The sequence below is a fragment of the Phyllobates terribilis genome, unplaced genomic scaffold (assembly GCF_046119375.1).
Source record: "Phyllobates terribilis strain yellow unplaced genomic scaffold, ASM4611937v1 Scaffold_5__5_contigs__length_657084704, whole genome shotgun sequence".
Lineage (NCBI taxonomy): Eukaryota > Metazoa > Chordata > Amphibia > Anura > Dendrobatidae > Phyllobates > Phyllobates terribilis.
In genome coordinates, this window is record NW_027362765.1 from 30,718,367 (window position 1) to 30,736,979 (window position 18,613).

The following is an 18,613-nucleotide window of genomic DNA, read 5'->3' on the forward strand; positions in this document are numbered from 1 at the left end:
ATGGACTGCCAGGTCTAGGAAGACTTCTGGTGGTCCCAAACTTCTTCCATTTAAGGATTATGGAGGCTTTTGTAACCTTGGCCAGATTGGTGCCTTGCCACAATTCTGTCTCTGAGTTCCTTGGGCAGTTCCTTTGAGCTTATGATTCTCTTTTGGTCTGACATGCACTGTGAGCTGTGAGGTCTTATATAGACAGGTGCGTGCCTTTCCAAATCAAGTCCTATCAGTTTAATTAAACACAGCTGGACTTCAATGAAGGAGTAGAACCATCTCAAGGAGGATCACAGGGAAATGGACAGCATGTGACTTAAATATGAGTGTCTGAGCAAAGGGTCTGAATACTTATGACCATGTGAAATTTCAGTTTATCTTTTTTAATAAATTTGAAAAAAATTCTACATTTCTGTTTTTTCTCAGTCAAGATGGGGTGCAGAGTGTACTTTAATGGCTGCAATGAAACAAAGACTGAAAAATGTAAAGGGGTCTGAATACTTTTCGTACCCACTGTATCTATTATATTCTTAAAGAAAGCTACCCAGAACGATTTATACATATTCTTCAAAAAAGAACCTATTAAGACATTGTTAATAACATTGTGATACGATCAAGTGTAGGTCAATGTATCCTTTACTACAGCTATTATAATGGTACCAGACCATTATCTACATGTTGATATAGTAAGATGAAATGAGTTCCACACATCCCAAATCTTATTGAATTTTCCAAGCAGCCTCTATTCTGATACATTGTTCGCTCATAAGGTATAATTGAGTTTACCAGTTCAATCCAAGCTCCAAGAGATGGATGTAAATTACCCATCCAGCGTAAGGCTAATGTTTTCCTAGCTAAGAAAAGAGTCTCCCGTAGGAAAATTTTAACATGGTATCCCCATATCTTTTCTTCTAGCCCACCAAATAAGCACACTAGTGGATTAAGAGGAACAAGAGTAGATATAAGGAAGGTTAACAATGAGGTTACCTCATTCCAAAAGGATAGGATAGCTGGGCATCCCCACACTATATGTATAAAATCCGCATCCATTGTATGGCATCTTAAGCATTATAAAGTTTGAGACCGTCCCATTCTGAATAACCGTGACGGGGTCAGGTATGATTGGTGTACTTTATATAATTGGGTCATTTTGTTATTAGCCGATGGGGACACCTTGGTTGGAGTTTCAAGAATCTCTTCCCAATCTTCATCTTGGATATCAGGAATGAGGAGTTTCCATTTTTCTCTTACTGTCAATAGAGTAGAATCAATAACCACATACAACATGTATGTATATAGAGTGGAAATAAGGCCTTGGGGACCTTGTGATTTGAGGATCCCTATTAAAGGGAAGGACGATATTGTTTGAGTTATATTTATATTGCCTAAGTGTGATTGAATTGCTGATCTGAGCTGTAGATAGCGATCCCGTTATTTCCTATACATTTCTATGGGAAATCCATCTGGCCCAGGTGCCTTCCCTGAGGCCATATCCACTATAGCTCTATTTATCTCCTCTACAGTAAAATCAGCATCCATAAAGGCTTGTTGAGTGGGGCTTAATATGGGAAACTTTATGTCTGATAGATATTCAAGACATTCTAAGGTGTTAAATTCACCTTTGGAGCTACAGTATATAGTGTTTTATAGTAATCATGAAAACATTGGAGTATGTCATCTGTTCAGGTTACTATCGAGTTATCTGGCTTTCAAATTTGAAGTATAGTGTTGGATGTGTTATGCTGGTGTACTATAAATGCCAGTAGTTCCCTGGTTTCCTAATTCAAAATATGACTGGCGGGTAAAGAATAATTTACGCTAGATTTGGTGTCCATATTTTGGGTATATAACCAGTAGGAGTTAAACCATTCAATTCTATTTTCAGTTGTTTGATTAGCTATATAGGTTGTTTCCGATTTCCTCAGTTGTTTTTCCATTTCATCGTCCTAATTAGATATCACCCGTTTAATATAAGGTATTGTAGAAGATAAACATCCTCTTTAATACGCTTTAAGGGTGTCCCAGAACAAGTTAATATTTCGGGGTTCAGGATGAGATGAAATGAAACAATCTAACTGGTCTAGTGTTTTATCGTTGGGGCCTATCAGTTTCAGCCAGCATGGGATTAGCTTCCAAAATAAATTATGATTTGTTTGGCCAAACCTAAGTTTAAGTATTATCGGACTATGATCTGAAATACCCCTGTTCCCATGTTCCACATCCCCCACCCACATTGCCAAGTTACTGGATCCAAATATACAGTCTATACGGGATAAAGTGCGTCTAGTGGATGAGTGGCAGGTATATTCTCTCGCATCAGGATGACGTATCCTCCACAGATCCAACCAGCCATTGCCCTCCATGAACATTGATAACTGGGAGGGAGAGGAGGTCACTCCAGAGACTACATCATCAAATCTGAGTCTATCAAGACAGTTTTCCATGACTAGGTTGAAATCTCCCATACACATAACATGTGCATCCGGATAATTTAGGGCAAAGCTTATCGCCTTTATAAGAACTGTCATATTAGCTGGGGCGGGTTATAGACACATATGACATAATCCTTCAAATTTTCTGATGCATGTACAAAAATAAAACGTCCCTCAGGATCTCTCCGAGCCTCTTTGACCTCCCATCTAACGTCTTTGTGTATTAACAAGGACACCCATCTAGAGTAACTGGTGTGAAATGCATGGATGGACCATTGCAACCATGGTTTCTGCACACAACGAGCCGAATCTCTGGTCAGGTGTGTTTCAACCAAAGCTAAAATGTGAGGATGATGACGCGTAATCTGAGAAAAACTTTAATTCTCTTTCGAGGAGATTTGAGACCCCTCACATTCCAGGTCATACATATAATTTCAGATCCCATGTTCCCCTATCTAGATATGATGTACATTGTCACACAAGTTAAATTTTGCAAGCAACTTAATTGGTGTCTTGGCAACAGTATCTATATAAACATTAACTATCAAAACTAAATCAAGAAAGAACAAGATAAAGTTCAAAAAGGAGCACAATCTCATGCTCCTGCTGTATTCCAAAAAGAGGGTACCTTCATTGAACACAGTGTCTGGTATTGTTGTTATATTGGACACTGGTGGAAAGAGCTCCTATCGTTACAAGTACCGGAGAGAGTTCCGTTTCCTATGCCTTGAGTCCAAAAAGGAAAAGTGAAGAACAAAGTAAGCATATATACATACTCACACATATGAATATATACATTGTGACAAAGTCACTGGTAGTGTGTCTGAAGGGAGGTATGTGTTGCTAAGACTCTTAAGCTCAGTGATGTGAAAACCTGCAAGTTCTCCTGCACATTCGGTGCAGAGAGAGTTAATAGAACCACATTTACAAGGGAATGTTTTTAGTGGATAATGAAAGTGCAGGATGAGTCGTTATCCACCCTACCTCCCAATCAGGGGAGTGTCTGGGCTTTAAATAGCCAGCCCTGACACTCAGGTGTGTTCAGTACCTGGTGAAACTTTGCTCCAGGAAGTAGCTCACACGTGCTGTGCTGAACCTGTGTGTGGCTAATTGTGTGTGGCCAGACCTTGGCCCATATATGGACTTTGCTGCAAGTTTTGTATTTTGTTTTGTCTCTTTAGCCGAATGGGCTGTGTTTTTCTTTATGGACTTGAGGTTAGTTTATGACTGCTAAATAAACTAACCCGAAAATTTAAAGAGACAGTATCCCATGTTTTACCTTCGCATACAGCCGAGCTTGTTGCTAGACCACAACATGTAGGGATGGTGGCAGATAGGTCAGGGTTTCTTTCCATTTTCTCCTGTATGCTACTACAGCCATTCCATGGCCTCTGTCGGGGTTGTAAAAATTATCGAGGAACCCTCATAAACAATTCGGAGTCGAGCTGGATAGGTCATTGAATACTGAATATTCCTTTCTCTGAGTTGTTTCTTGACCTTCATGAATTGAGCCCGTTGTTTCTGGAGATTCATAGAGAAATCCGGGAATATTGATATTGTGGCATTGTTGAATTTAATGGGACTTTTTTTAGTTGCCATGCGGAGAATAGTGTCTCTGTCCCTGAAATTTAGTAAGCGTGCCAGAAAAGGTAGCGGTGGTGTGCCTGGGGGGAGAGGTCTGGTGAGGACCCTATGAGCCCTTTCCACAGCAAATGTTGGAGAGAACTCATCCCCTAAAGTGTCTTTTGGTGAAGTTGATCTTGATTCAGCCAGAGAGACACGGTGGAGATCATTATAAATGAGCCCCAGAGCAGTAAAAATTTCCTTGACCATCTGGAGTTACTGAAAACCAGATGGAAGGGAAAATTCCCAGGCTTGGAGGTCTCCTTGGAGAAGGGAGATTACCATCGCCACCCGCTGCGCCATGCTACCTGAGGAATGTGGGTGTAGCTTAAAGTATAATTTGCAGGTCTCCCTAAATACCACTTGTCTCAGCCGTTAGAGAACCTATGCGGCAAGGCTAGTTTAGGTTCCGACAGAAGTTGCCCAGGAGCGGCAGACCCTAAACCTGGTGTCAAAGGTGGGCGTTACAAGGCAAATGAATGCAGGTCTGCTTCCTGCAGACATAGTTTTTATAACTGCTCTGCCAGAGCAGCCACAGGATCCATAGTTGATCCAGATAAGGTGGGCCAGTGATAATGTCATGATTCTACCTGAAGTAAGATGGTGCACGGAGAGACAGAATGAGGAGGAAGCGCTGCCACTAGGAAAGGATTCAAGGTGCACCCGTGATACTTGCCCTGCATCACCCTGAGCTCCCCAGGGTCCCTAGATGATTATTTCACTCCGTGCAGTGTCTTACTCTAAGTACCACCTTGTCTAGTGAGTAGGACAGCATGAACGCTACTCCTACTCTACTCTCTGTAAAGACACAAAGGGGATACAGACAGGGATAGAAGAAAACCATAATCATACAAAAATACTCTCAAAAAATCAGGAAAGGAGAGGGTGAGGCAAATCAAATGGGAATAAATACTGGGAGACACAAAAACTAACTACGCACAGATATCTACTGAAACAACTCAAAACGCCTGCTCCTTTCTTAGCTCACTCCTCCAGTTCCAAACCAGGTAGTTGAAAGCTATCACCAGCAACAACTGAAGCTTAGAGGAGGGTATTTAAATCAGAGGGAAGTGATGAACTCAGGACAGCTGAGACAACTCAGGATGGACAGCTCCAGGAGACAAACAGGACTGTTAACCCTTGCAAGAACACAGCAAGGAAAACCTGAACTGGTAATAGAAATGAGAAGCAGTTCTAACCAGCCCAGATATACGTGTAACCAGACGCCAAGATCTTTTGGACCCACTCTGTCGCGGTATCCCCGTGACAATATGGATATGAAACCTGGACGATAAAGAAATAAGACAGAAGAAGATCAATGCCTTTGAAATGTGCTGGAGAAAGATGTTATCAGACCAGGGGATGGCAAGAAGAACAAACAAATCAATTTTGGAACAAATCAAGCCACACATGTCACTCGATACAAGGATCATCAAGCTACGAGTTACCTACTTTGGAGATATCATACAAAGAGAGCAGTCACTGGAGAAGGAGATCATGGTCAGAAAAATAGAAGGACCAAAGGCGAAGAGAAATATCAGCAACCGATGGCTTAATACAATCAAGATAATGGCTGAGAAGACCCTGGTGGACCTATCTAGGCTTGCACAAAATCGATCCTCCTACAGCATTCATCCATCAAGTCGCCATGGCTTGAGATGGAACTGAAAGTTCTTAAATAATAATAATGATAAGTTTTCTTGTAGCATCTTCACTCCGGATGCGCACAGTTCACACTTTGCATCTACTGAGGCCCCTGATCATGTGACCCTTGACTCCTCCCCTCCTGTGACCTCATCACAGGTCCTGTGCGCACAGAACAGCCATACACGTGGTGGCGGCTCTGCAGGTGGAGGTATGTGGAGATTCCCCATTACTGGCGACATTAACCCCTTCAGCACTGAGACTATTTTAGTGTTTTTCTGTTACTACTTTCTATGAATCCTGACGTTTTTGCTCCTCTTCCTCTGATAGATACATACGACCCAACTATGGAGGACGGGACACATGGAAGCCCGTATTCCTCACATAATACCAGGGGCATGGCTAGGGTCAGAAAAGATCAGGGCCCAGGTCCCGGGCATATGTTTTGCAGACTACCAACCACACCAAACTAGAAATATAACCAGATAGCACAGTGATAACTCTGAGCACAGATAATATTGTATATGTTGTCTGCAGTCCTATGTAACACCACAGATAGCAGTGATAACTCTCTAAGTACAAATAATGTTGTATATGTCGTCTTCAGTCTTATGTAATGCCACATATAGCAGTGATAACTCTCTAAGTACAGATAATGCAGTGGATGTCGCCTGCAGTCCTATGTAACACCACAGATAGCAGTGATAACTCTCTAAGTACAGATAATGCAGTGGATGTCACCTGCAGTCCTATGTAACACCACAGATAGCACAGTGATAACTCTCTGAGCACAGATAATGTGGTAGATGTCTTTTTAGACACCACTTTAGGCACATGGCACATGGTTTGTAACATCAATCTATATATGTGTTATATGGTCTCAGCTACTGGTGATTGTGTCAGCTATTTATGAGCTGTGGGCCTTTACTAATACATTTGTATGTTTATCATACTATCTAATAATGGGATTACTGACCTAAGAGACTTATACATATGTAATCACACTGTTGACTATATATGAATTGACTAATATATGTAACTGCATTGATTTATTTATTTGACTATGTATGAATTGTTTGCATACTCATCTGTAATTTATTGGGATTTTACTGTGCCTTATATTGTCATCAGTTGTACCACACTGTCCAACGGTTTTAATGGGTTTTTAGGGGTTATTTTATGGTAATTTTGCTAGATGTGTTCAATAAAGATTTATGAGATTACAAATAGACTTCAGTAATTTGTATATAACTATCGTCTACATACAGTGGGTACTGAAAGTATTCAGACCCCTTTAAATTTTTCACTCTTTGTTCCATTGCAGCCATTTGGTAAATTCTAAAAAGTTCATTTTTTTTTCTCATTAAAGTACACTCTGCACCCCATCTTGACTGAAAAAAAACAAATGTAGAAATTTTTTCAAATTTATTAAAAAAGAAAAACTGAAATATCACATGGTCATAAGTATTCAGACCCTTTACTCAGTATTGAGTAGAAGCTCCCTTTTGAGCTAGTACAGCCATGAGTCTTCTTGGGAATGATGCAACTCGTACCTGGATTTGGGGATCCTCTGCCATTCTTCCTTGCAGATCCTCTCCAGTTCCGTCAGGTTGGATGGTGAACGTTGGTGGACAGCCATTTTCAGGTCTCCCCAGAGATGCTCAATTGGGTTTAGGTCAGGGCTCTGGCTGGGCCAGTTAAGAATGGTCACATAGTGTTCTGAAGCCACTCCTTTGTTATTTTAGCTGTGTGCTTAGGGTTATTGTCTTGTTGGAAGGTGAACCTTCGGCCAAGTCTGAGGTCCAGAGCTCTCTGGAAGAGGTTTTCATCCAGGATATGTCTGTACTTGGCCGCATTCATGTTTCCTTCAATTGCAACCAGTCGTCCTGTCCCCGCAGCTGAAAAACACCCCCATAGCATGATGCTGCCACCATCATGTTTCACTGTTGGGATTTTATTGGGCAGGTGATGAACAGTGCCTGGTTTTCTCCACACATACTGCTTAGAATTATCACCAAAAAGTTCTATCTTCGTCTTATCAGACGAGAGAATCTTATTTCTCATAGTCGAGGAGTGCTTCATGTGTTTTTGAGCAAACTCTGGAGCTCAATCACAGTGATCTTGGGGTTCTTCTTTACCTCTCTCACCAAGGCTCTTCTCCCATGATTGCTCAGTTTGACTGGACGGCCAGGTCTAGGAAGACTTCTGGTGGTCCAAAACTTCTTCCATTTAAGGATTATGGAGGCCACTGTGCTCTTAGGAACCTTGAGTAATGCAGAAATTCTTTTGTAACCTTGGCCATATCTGTGCCTTGCCACAATTCTGTCTCTGAGCTCCTTGGGCTGTTCCTTTGAGCTCATAATTCTCATTTGGTCTGACATGCACTGTGAGCTGTGAGGCCTTATATAGACAGGTGTGTGCCTTTCCAAATCAAGTCCTATCAGTTTAATTAAACACAGCTGGGCTCCAATGAAGGAGTAGAACCATCTCAAGAAGGATCACAAGGTAATGGACAGCATGTGACTTAATTATGAGTGTCTGAGCAAAGGGTCTGAATACTTATGACCATGTGATATTTCAGTTATTCTTTTTTAATAAATTTGCAAAAATGTCTACATGTCTGGCTTTTCTCAGTCAAGATGGGGTGCAGAGTGTACATTAATGAGAAAAAAAAAATTTACTTTTTAAAATTTACCAAATGGCTGCAATGAAACAGAGTGAAAAATTTAAAGGGGTCTGAATACTTTCCGTAATCACTGTACATATCGTCTACATACGTATCTAAATACAGGTAGGTGCCATGAATTCTAATTCATTCTTTGAGATTAGTTTTTTATCCAGACTCTAGACCAAAATTTTAGTAAGAATATCACTATATTTAGACTTTGGGGGAAAAACTAAAAGGGCATTTAGAAGACGCATCAGTGAACAACTCGGAGAAAACGGACGTAAAAAGGATACCCCATTGCTGGACAAATTAGAGAGTACCATCAGGGTGACAGCAAAGCAATCTTCTTTTGTATTTTAGAGATCGTCAGTAGTGATGAGCGAGCAATAAAATGCTCAGGTACTTGTTGTTCAGGTCGAACAAATTGGAATGCTCAAGTGCTCGGACCGAGCAACGAGCCCAATGTAAGTCTATGGGAAACTCGAGCATATTTCCGGCGGCTCCCCCCGGCGGTCTGCAGAGGGCCTAAAAATTGCCCATATCGATGGGAACAGTGCTCAGATTACATGGGATCAGCATGGGGAAGACCCCATGGAAGCATTTCAGACGCCCAGGTCACTGCTGTCAACAATGTTGTCAGAGGTATTACGCCACTTTTACGAACTCACAATAAAACATGCAAAAACGAAACCAAAATGAATTTTCCTGGGAAAAATGTTAAGCAACATCCTTTCCAGGGTAATGACTTGTATATAAGGCAAAGTAAATAAACAAAAACAAAAATGCTTCTCCACACCTTGGGCTATGATAACACGTAGCGTTTTTGCACTTTTGCATTGCTTTCAATCAAGACAAATGCATTCACTGGGAATTGTCATTTTAACATTTTACAACCTTATATGGCCATGTGGTGTGTGACACATCATCAGACACATGCATACAGTGCTGAAATGACATGGGAACAGCATGGAGAAGATCCCTGGAAGCATCTCTGACTCCCAGGTCACTGGGATCCTTGGCGCATACGAAGATGCCTCTCTCGTTGTAGACACGTCCTTGTCCCAGCGCAGCGTTCAGTTGTCCCTACCCCATTCCTTGGAATGAAAGCGCAAGTATGCAGCCACAAACCCACCCACCCACAGGCTGCAATATTATACTGCCAATTTTTTGACAGCTGCTTGCACTTGAAATGTTGCCTTTTAGGCTCGTGGAGTTGGAAGCTGTCCACAACCTCATGGCGGCGGCCGGGTGTCCATACTCGGTCCCCAGCCGCCACTATTTCTCCAGATGTTGTCTCCGCCTTCCACAAGCAGGGGTCCCACAACATTACCCGTACCCTCCCCAGTGCACTTACCGGGAAGGACCGCCTAACCACAAACACGGGGACAAGTGAATGTGGCCAGGGACGGTATGGAGCCAGTAAACAGCTTGTCGGTGAGAGTTGTATTTCACTACAGCCATATTCTTTATCTCGGTGAAAGGACTTGGGAAACAGTTTCTACTCCAGCTGCCATTTCTCCCAGGAAGTCCTCTAATGCTGCTGTGACAAGCAATGGCAGCCCATCCAACATCAGCTTCAACTTGTTAGTAGTGCTTCGACACACAAACATCTTTCTTTGCCCTTTAATTTCATGACAACTAATGCGGTTTGAGAAATAACATGCAATTAAGCACATCCAATCCACATTAAAAAAGCTGCCATAGAGTGTCCAGGAACCTTCCCACACACTTTTCTTAGCCAGGGCTGCTTCTCGGCAGGGTTGGACAGATCGACCAGAGAACCGAATATTCCTCCTATGGGCCCTGGTTTCTCCATCGGGAGAGTTCATAGTGCTGAGATGAGGCCATAATGATGATAGAGGCCACCATTTGCTTAGTTTTCTGTTACTTGGAATGCAAGCGCAAGTATGCAGCCAGCCACCCACCGACAGGCCGCAATAGTAAACTGCCAGATTTCTGGGCAGCTGCTTGCACTTGAAATGTGGCCTTTTGGGCTCGTGGAGGCGGAAGCTTTTCACAACCTCATGGCCACGGCCGGGTGTCCATACTCGATCCCCAGCTGCCACTATTTCTCCCGGTATCATCTACTCCTTCCATAAACACGGGTCCCTGAACATTACTGTTGGTACTTTTCTGTAGGAATCTGCTTGCCTCTTACCAGCCTGTAATATTTCCAGTGAACTATGGTTAGCGCTGAAGCCTTGCAGCGCTGGGATCCTGGGTTCAAATCCCAGCAAGGACAACATCTGCAATGATTTTGTATGTTCTCCCTGTGTTTGCGTGGGTTTCCAGCTCAGTAAAAAAGGAGCCATAGTGTGTCCGGGAACCTTCCCACAAACTTATCTTAGCCGCGACTGTTCTTGGCAGGGTTGGACGGTACCACCAGAGAATCCTCAGGTGGGCCCTGGCTTCTCCATCAGGAGAGTTCATGATAGCGCAAACTGTGTAGCAGCTATGGCGCTCTTGAGCGGGGGGAGAAAGGTGAGCCCTCAGAATCAAATCCTCTGGTGGGCCCAATGTTTTTCAGTTTGAAACTGCTTCTCAGTGGGAGTTGTATTTCACCACACCACAGCCATATTCTTTAGCTCGGTGAAAGGATTGGCATAGAGGGAAACCGTATCTACTCCTGCTGTCATTTCTCCGTTGCCAGGTTCTACCCATTGTCACACACGACCATGCCTGGCTGTATGTTCAGCGGTGAGAGATTAGGCTGCTGTGTTACAGCTTTCAACAACTCTGCAGCGGTGGGCTGTTTGTCACCTAAGCATTAAGCATGTTATCTTTAGCACAGCCTGTTGCCGCTTGGCCAAGGTAGTGCTGCCGTGCTTTCAGCTTGTGACTGATGTGGTCTTTCGGAGATGGAGGCCGAACCGGAGGAAGAGGTGCAGGAGCTGAACAATGTGATTACATTGAGGTTACATTGGCGACTCTGGTTTTTATACTAAGGAAAGACCCTACTGTGTTTTTTTATTTATTTATTTTTACGTTATTTTTTAAGACAAATGCATTCACCGGAAAATGTCATTTTAACATTTTCCAACCTTATCTGGCCAAGTGGTGTGTGACACATCATCAGACACATTCTGTTTCATTTATGATGGAGGGACTCTGAAAGTCACAATGCCTATTTTTATAGGGTCATCAGGCGGCCCTTACTATTCTTAAAGGGCCAGCAGTCGGCCCTCGCTATTGTTAGAGAGCCATTAGCCGGCTATGCTTTGTTGTTCCCATTATAAAGGAGCAGGTCTCCTATAGTGGTAATGCCCATGCTGTGACTGCAAGGGCTGCCAAAATTTAGGAAAAACACCACTAACAATTTAAAGACACATAGAGCTGGGCCATAGTAACGACATGTTTCCATTAGAAAGGAGCGGGTCTGCTATACAGTTATAGGGCATGAAGTGAGTCCAATGGCTGCCAAAAATTTGGAGGAACTCCAATGCCCCTTGTAAGAGACGTAGATGTTGGAGGGCCTCCTGAAAACAATGTTCCCATTATTAGGAAGTGTGTCTCCCATACTGTTGTTTGCCTATGCAGTGAAGCAACGGCTGCCAAAAATTTGTAGGAAATCCAATGCCCCTTGCAAGAGACGTAGATATGTTGATATGGTACATATGGTGGTGATATGGTGGTGGAGGATGAGGATGCGGAGGAGGAGGACAAGAGCAAATAGGCAAAATCAGGACGCGTATACCCATGTCTAGGTGTGAAGACATAGGTGCATGGGAATAGAGTTAGACCTCCCCAGAGAAAGACACTGTATTTGAGTTTATGTTACGCTGCTATCATTCGGTGGTGTTGAGCCCAATCCAGACCTTGTTCATTTTTATAAGAGTCAGCCTGTCAGCATTTTCAGTTGACAGGTGGATGCGCCTATCGTTTATAATTCCACCGGCGACACTAAAAACCTGCTCTGACAAAACACTAGCGGCAGGGCAGGCCATACCTCCAAGGCGTAGAGAGCCAGTTCATGCCATTTGTTTAGCTTGGATACCCAATAATTATAAGGCACAGAGAAATCACGGAGGACGTTGGTACAGCCGGCAAGGTACTCCCTCACCATCTTCCAAAACTTTTCACTCCTTGCGAGAGTACCCCGCGCCTCAGGGCCTGTGCAATGGGAGGGTCTGAGAAAACTGTCCCAGAACTTTGACAGCGTTCCCCTTGCTCTGCTGGATTGCATTTGTGTCTGTCTCCCCTGTACTTCTTGGTTGTCCAACGAACTGTGACCTCTGCTGCCAGTATTTTCAGATGGGAATTTTTTAAATAATTCCACAACAAGGGTCTTCTCATACTGCACCATTTTATTAGGCCTGTCCTGCAAGGGAATAAGAGACATAAAGTTCTCCCTGTAGCGTGGGTCTAGAAGCGTCACCAACCAGTAATGATAGTCACCCAAAATTTGGACAACGCGAGGGTGACGGGAAAGGCAGCGTAACATAAACTCAGCCATGTGTGCCAGACTGCAAAGAGTCAAGACTTCCGTGTCCTCACCAAGAGGACAACTGACCATGCTCTCCTCCTCATCCTGCTTCTCCCTGTCCTCAGGCTATCCACGCTGAACAGATGGTATGACAGTTGTGCAGGTAGTACCGTCTATAGCGCAGGAAACTAGCTCCTGTTCTTCCTCCTCCTATTCCTCATTGTCATCCAGTCCACATTGGGATGACATGAGGCTGGGCTGTGTGGAATCATCCTGTATGGTTCCTTGCTCCATCTCATCATGCTCCGCCTGCAGTGCATCATCTTTAATTGAGAGCAGAGAGCATTTCAGAAGACAGAGCAGCGGGATGGTGACACTAATTATGGTGTCATCACCGCCCACCATCTTGGTGGAGTCCTCAAAGTTTTGGAGGATGGTACAGATGACTGACATCCATGTCCACTCCTGATGTTTTATGTGTGGAATCTGACCTGAATACTGACAGCCTTGTTGATGCTGGTAGTCAACAACTGCCCTCTTCTGCTCAGAAATCCTTCCCAACATTTGTAATGTAGAGTTCCAATGCATGGGGACATCGCAGATCAGTCAGTGAGCTGGAAGCTGCAAACGCTGCTGAAGCAGGGCAAGGGCGGCGGAAGCTGTAGGTGACTTTCTAAAATGGGCACACTGGTGGCGTACGTTGACAAGCAGATCCAGCTGATCCGGGTAGGTTTTGAGAAACCGCTGAACCATGAAGTTAAGCACATGGGCTAGGCATGGTATGTGTGTGAGCTCGCCTGGCCTCAGAGCCACCACCAGATTCCAGCCATTGTCACACACAACCATGCCTGGCTGTAGCGTCAGTGGTGTCAGCCATAGATCTGCTGTTATGATCTGCAACATAAACTAAGGAAAGAATGGGAAAAGCTGTCCCTACAGTAAGACTAAGCTCAATCCCTACGATGTAGCGGGCAGCCTGTTCCTTGTAAACAGACCCGTCTTCGTTCTCGACTAGTCTGAATGGAGACCTATAGAATATAGGGAGGGGTCCCTAAAAGAACTAAGGACTGGAACAAAAATGGGACACCTCCCAACAGAAGTTGTTGCAGAGCGAAAAGACAAACTGACAAAAAGTACTAGAGATCCCAGAGGACCAAGTGAACTAGACAGAGATAGGCACCGAAGCACCTGGCTAGAGAGACAGGCAAAAAACACTGAAGTCCAGCAAAGCCAGAAGGGCGGAGCTGGAATATATAGGCAGCTGGTCACGTGACCGCAAAACACAAGATAGCAAAAACTAACAGGAGGGCTCTAACAGTACCCCCTCTTCTATGAGGATCCTTCGGATCCTCCAGGCCCAGGCCTATCAGGAAACCTCCTGTGGAAATCTTTAACAAGCCTAGGAGCAGAGACATCATCCGTCCTTACCCAGGAGTTGTCTTCGGGACCGAAACCCTTCCCGGAGACAAGATACTGTAATTTCCCTCTATGCCATCTTGAATTCAAAATATGAGAAATTTCATATTCACCGTCTTCCACCACAGGAGGAACTGTGACAGTGACGTCCCTATTAGAAACGTCAGCCTTTTTCAACAAGAAAACATGAAACACAGGATTAATCTTCCAGGAAGTAGGGATATCCAACCTGACAGCAGATGGGTTAACAATCTGAAGCACTTTAAATGGACCCACAAACTTAGGACCCAGTTTTTTAGAGGGAATCCTCAACCGCAAGTTCTTCGAGGACAACCAAACCATGTCACCCACAGTAAACAAAACCTCTTTACGTTTTCTGTCAAAATACTTCTTGGACTTCTTGTTAGCCTCTTGCAGGTTACAACGTACATTAGTCCAAACTCTCTCCAAATCACCGGAAAAATTCTCCTCCTCTGGCACCGCCGACCCCAATTTGGAGAACGAACCAAAAGACGGATGTCTCCCAATGCAACAAAAAAAGGATAACACCCAGCAGAGGAGGATGTATGATTGTTAAGAGCAAATTCTGCGAGAGGCAGAAACTCAGACCACACCTCTTGATTGTCTGCCACAAAACAACGCAAAAACTGTTCAACATCCTGGTTTTTTCTTTCAGTCTGTCCATTAGACTCAGGATGATAACCAGACGAAAATGAGAAATGAACTCCCAACCTGTCACAAAAGGCACGCCAAAAGCGAGCCACAAACTGAGGTCCTCTATCAGACACAATATCCGTGGGAAGGCCATGGAGCTTGACAATCTCCTTAGCAAACGCCTTAGCGAGTGTCTTGGCGCAGGGCAACTTAATGAATGGAACCAAATGACACATCTTACTAAAACGGTCTACGACCACCCAGATGACAGTAAAACCCTCAGACACAGGAAGATTAGTAATAAAATCCATAGTGAGATGCGTCCAAGGCACACTAGGAACCTCCAGAGGGCAAAGCAACCCCGCAGCAGGAGTATGAAGCCTTTGACCTAGCACACACAGTACACTGACGCACCCACTTGATGACTTCCTTCTGCCATCCAGGCCACCAAAAACTGCGAATGATAAGTCTCTTAGTCTCCAAAACTCCTGGATGACCTGCCAACCGAGACTCATGACACTCCACAAACAAATCTCTCCTAAAGGCTCTAGGCACGAACAACCTTCCATGGGGAGTGTTAGATGGAGCATCATCTTGAGCATTCAGAATCCCACTCTCCAAATCGGAGTCCAATGCCGCCACCACAACTCCTTTCTGCAAAATGCTCTCCTCCTCCTCGGCACCGACCGTAGGAGAGAAGCTGCGAGATAAAGCATCAGCTTTAACATTCTTAGTACCAGGGATATAGGTAACAGAAAAATGAAACCGAGAAAAAAAAAAGTGCCCACCTAGCTTGACGGGCATTCAAGCGCTTGGCAGCATCCAGATAGATCAAATTCTTATGATCTGTGAAAACCTGAATAGGAAACCTAGCGCCTTCCAAAAAATGACGCCAGTGTTCAAATGCAAGTTTAATAGCCAGCAACTCCCGATTTCCAACTTCATAATTCAGTTCGGTTTCCGAAATTTTTTTCGAAAAGAAGGCACAAGGATGTACTCCACCCTTGTTCTCCTGAGACAAAACTGCTCCGACCCCCACCGATGAAGCATCGACCTCGACCAAAAAAGGTTTGGTCTCATCAGGCTGTATAAGGATAGGGGCAGAACTGAGCCTCTCTTTGAGATACTCATACGCTTCAATGGGTTCAGTAGTCCACTGGGTCATATTCGCACCTTTCCTGGTGAGATCGGTTAGAGGTTTAACAATTACAGAAAAATTCTTAATGAATTTCCTGTAATAATTGGCAAAACCCAAAAACCTCTCTATAGATTTCAAACCAATAGGCCTAGGCCATTCCTGCACAGCCTGAACCTTCACAGGGTCCATCTCAAAGCCCTCGCTGGAGACAATGTAGCCCAAAAAACTAATTTTCTGCACAGCGAACTCACATTTCTCCAGCTTAGCAAAGAGTGAATTATCACTCAATAACTGCAAAACTTCACATACACTCTGCCAATGGGACTCCAGATCTGGTGAATAAATCAAAATGTCATCCAAATACACAACCACATTCTTACCAATCAAAGGTCTCAGGATGTCATTAATAAGGTTCTGAAAAAATGCAGGTGCATTGGTAAGACCGAAGGGCATCACCAGATTCTCAAAATGACCTACCGGAGTGTTAAAAGCAGTTTTCCATTCATCACCCTCCTTCACACGTAACAAATTGTATGCCCCTCGGAGATTAATTTTTGAGAACCACTTGGCTCCCACTAACTGGTTAAACAAGTCAGGAATTAACGGCAATGGGTAGGAATTGCGTACGGTAATCTTATTAATTTCATGAAAATCCAGACATGGATGTAAACCGCCGTCCTTTTTTTTAACAAAGAAGAATCCGACTGCCACAGGCGACTTAGAAGGTCTAATGTGACCAGCAGCCAGGCTAGTTTCTATGTACTCCTCCAAGGCCTTTCTTTCAGGGATAGTCAGATTAAACAAGCGACTTTTGGGAAGAGTAGCACCGGAACAAACTCAATAGCGCAATCATAATCCCTATGAGGAGGTAAAACTTGCGACTCCTCCTCCGAAAAAAACCCTCCAAAAATCTTGAATAGGTGCAGGTAATTCCCCTTTTTTCCACAGCCGCAATGCGACCATTACAACATTTATCATAGCACTTCGGACTCCAAGACTTAATCACATTAGTAGACCAGTCCAACAAAGGATTGTGCAGTTTTAACCAAGGCAATCCTAGAACAACTAGAGAGGGCAAATTATCCAAAACAACCAAGTCTAAAATTTCTTGGTGAACACCATTGATAGTGAGAGAAAATGCAGCAGTCTTGTGAGTAATACATTTCAAAGGAGTGTTATCAATTGCAACCACAGAAATAGGAGATGACAAAGGTTTGGATTTCAATTTAAGTTTTTCCAAAAACCCTTTATCAATCACATTAAGTGTTGAACCACAATCCACAAATACCTGAAATTCAAATCAAATCTCCCTACAGAGTAGTACACCCAGAAAAGAACACTCCTGCAGAGCGTAAACAAGCTATACGGGCGTAACTGACCTTTTTTTTTTATTTACTTAAACGACGCTCACAATACTTAATCAAATGATCAGATTTACCACAATAAAGACACAAACCTTCGGCGAATCTCCGATCTCTTTCTTGAGAGCGGACTGACATCGCCCCAACCTCCATTGGTTCTCCGCTGTCAGAGCAGATTTTCTGGAAACTAGGACCTGAAGTTACAGGAGTTTTTACATCATTGACCCTGGACCTTATTCTCCTGTCCACACGAACGGCTAACTGCATAGCTTCCTGCAGAGTCTCAGGTGCAGGGAATGCAATTAGCAAATCCTTAACCCTTTCACTCAGACCAGCAAGAAATAAACTTTTCAGCGCCGAATCATTCCACTTAACTTCTGAAGCCCATCTCCTGAAGTGTGTGCAATAAATTTCAACATCATCTGACCCCTGATTCAAACGTCTAAGTTCTGATTCAGCAGATGAGATTCGATCAGGATCGTCATATAATAGCCCCATAGCAGAAAAAAATTCTTCAACAGACCCCAAACACGGATCATTAGGTTGGAGAGAAAAGGCCCACCCCTGTGGTTCTTTTCGCACAAGTTACATAATAAAACCAATGCGAAGTCATTCATTCCCAGAGGACCTCGGTCTCAAACGAAAATATAACAAACAAGCATTTTTAAAGGAAAAAAAAATCTTGCAGTTTACCATAAAAAATATCAGTCAGTCCTACCTTGGGTTCGACAAAATGCGCTCCAGGACAGCTACTCACGTGTTGCTGAAGCTCGGCCACCTCCAGAGACAATCCCTGCAGGCGTTGAGCCAACTCCAGGACGGAAACCATACTGATCCCAGAATTTCTTTCCTTTTAGTTTTTTTTTTTTGGGCTGAACTTACTGATCTGCAACATAAACTAAGGAAAGAATGGGAAAAGCTGTCCCTACAGTAAGACTAAGCTGAATCCCTACGATGTAGCGGGCAGCCTGTTCCTTGTAAACAGACCCGTCTTCGTCCTCGACTAGTCTGAACGGAGACCTATAGAATAAAGGGAGGGGTCCCTAAAAGAACTAAGGACTGGAACAAAAATGGGACACCTCCTAATAGAAGTTGTTGCAAAGCAAAAAGACAAACTGACAAAAAGTACTAGAGGTCCCAGAGGACCAAGCGAACTAGACAGAGATAGGCAACGAAGCATCTGGCTAGAGAGACAGGCAAAAAACACTGAAGTCCAGCAAAGCCAGAAGGGCGGAGCTGGAATATATAGGCAGCAGGTCACGT

At 43.7% G+C, this 18,613-nt stretch overlaps 1 protein-coding gene across 1 annotated transcript in view; it reads left to right on the top strand.

The window, feature by feature from the left end:
• The first annotated feature begins 5,787 nt into the window (after nucleotides 1-5,787).
• Nucleotides 5,788-18,613, top strand: part of LOC141271832 (uncharacterized) — a 61,125-nt gene continuing 48,299 nt past the window's right edge. Inside the window, exon 1 of the mRNA XM_073682003.1 lies at nucleotides 5,788-5,901. The gene's annotated coding sequence lies outside the window, so the exon portion shown is untranslated. The remainder of the gene's footprint in view (nucleotides 5,902-18,613) is intronic.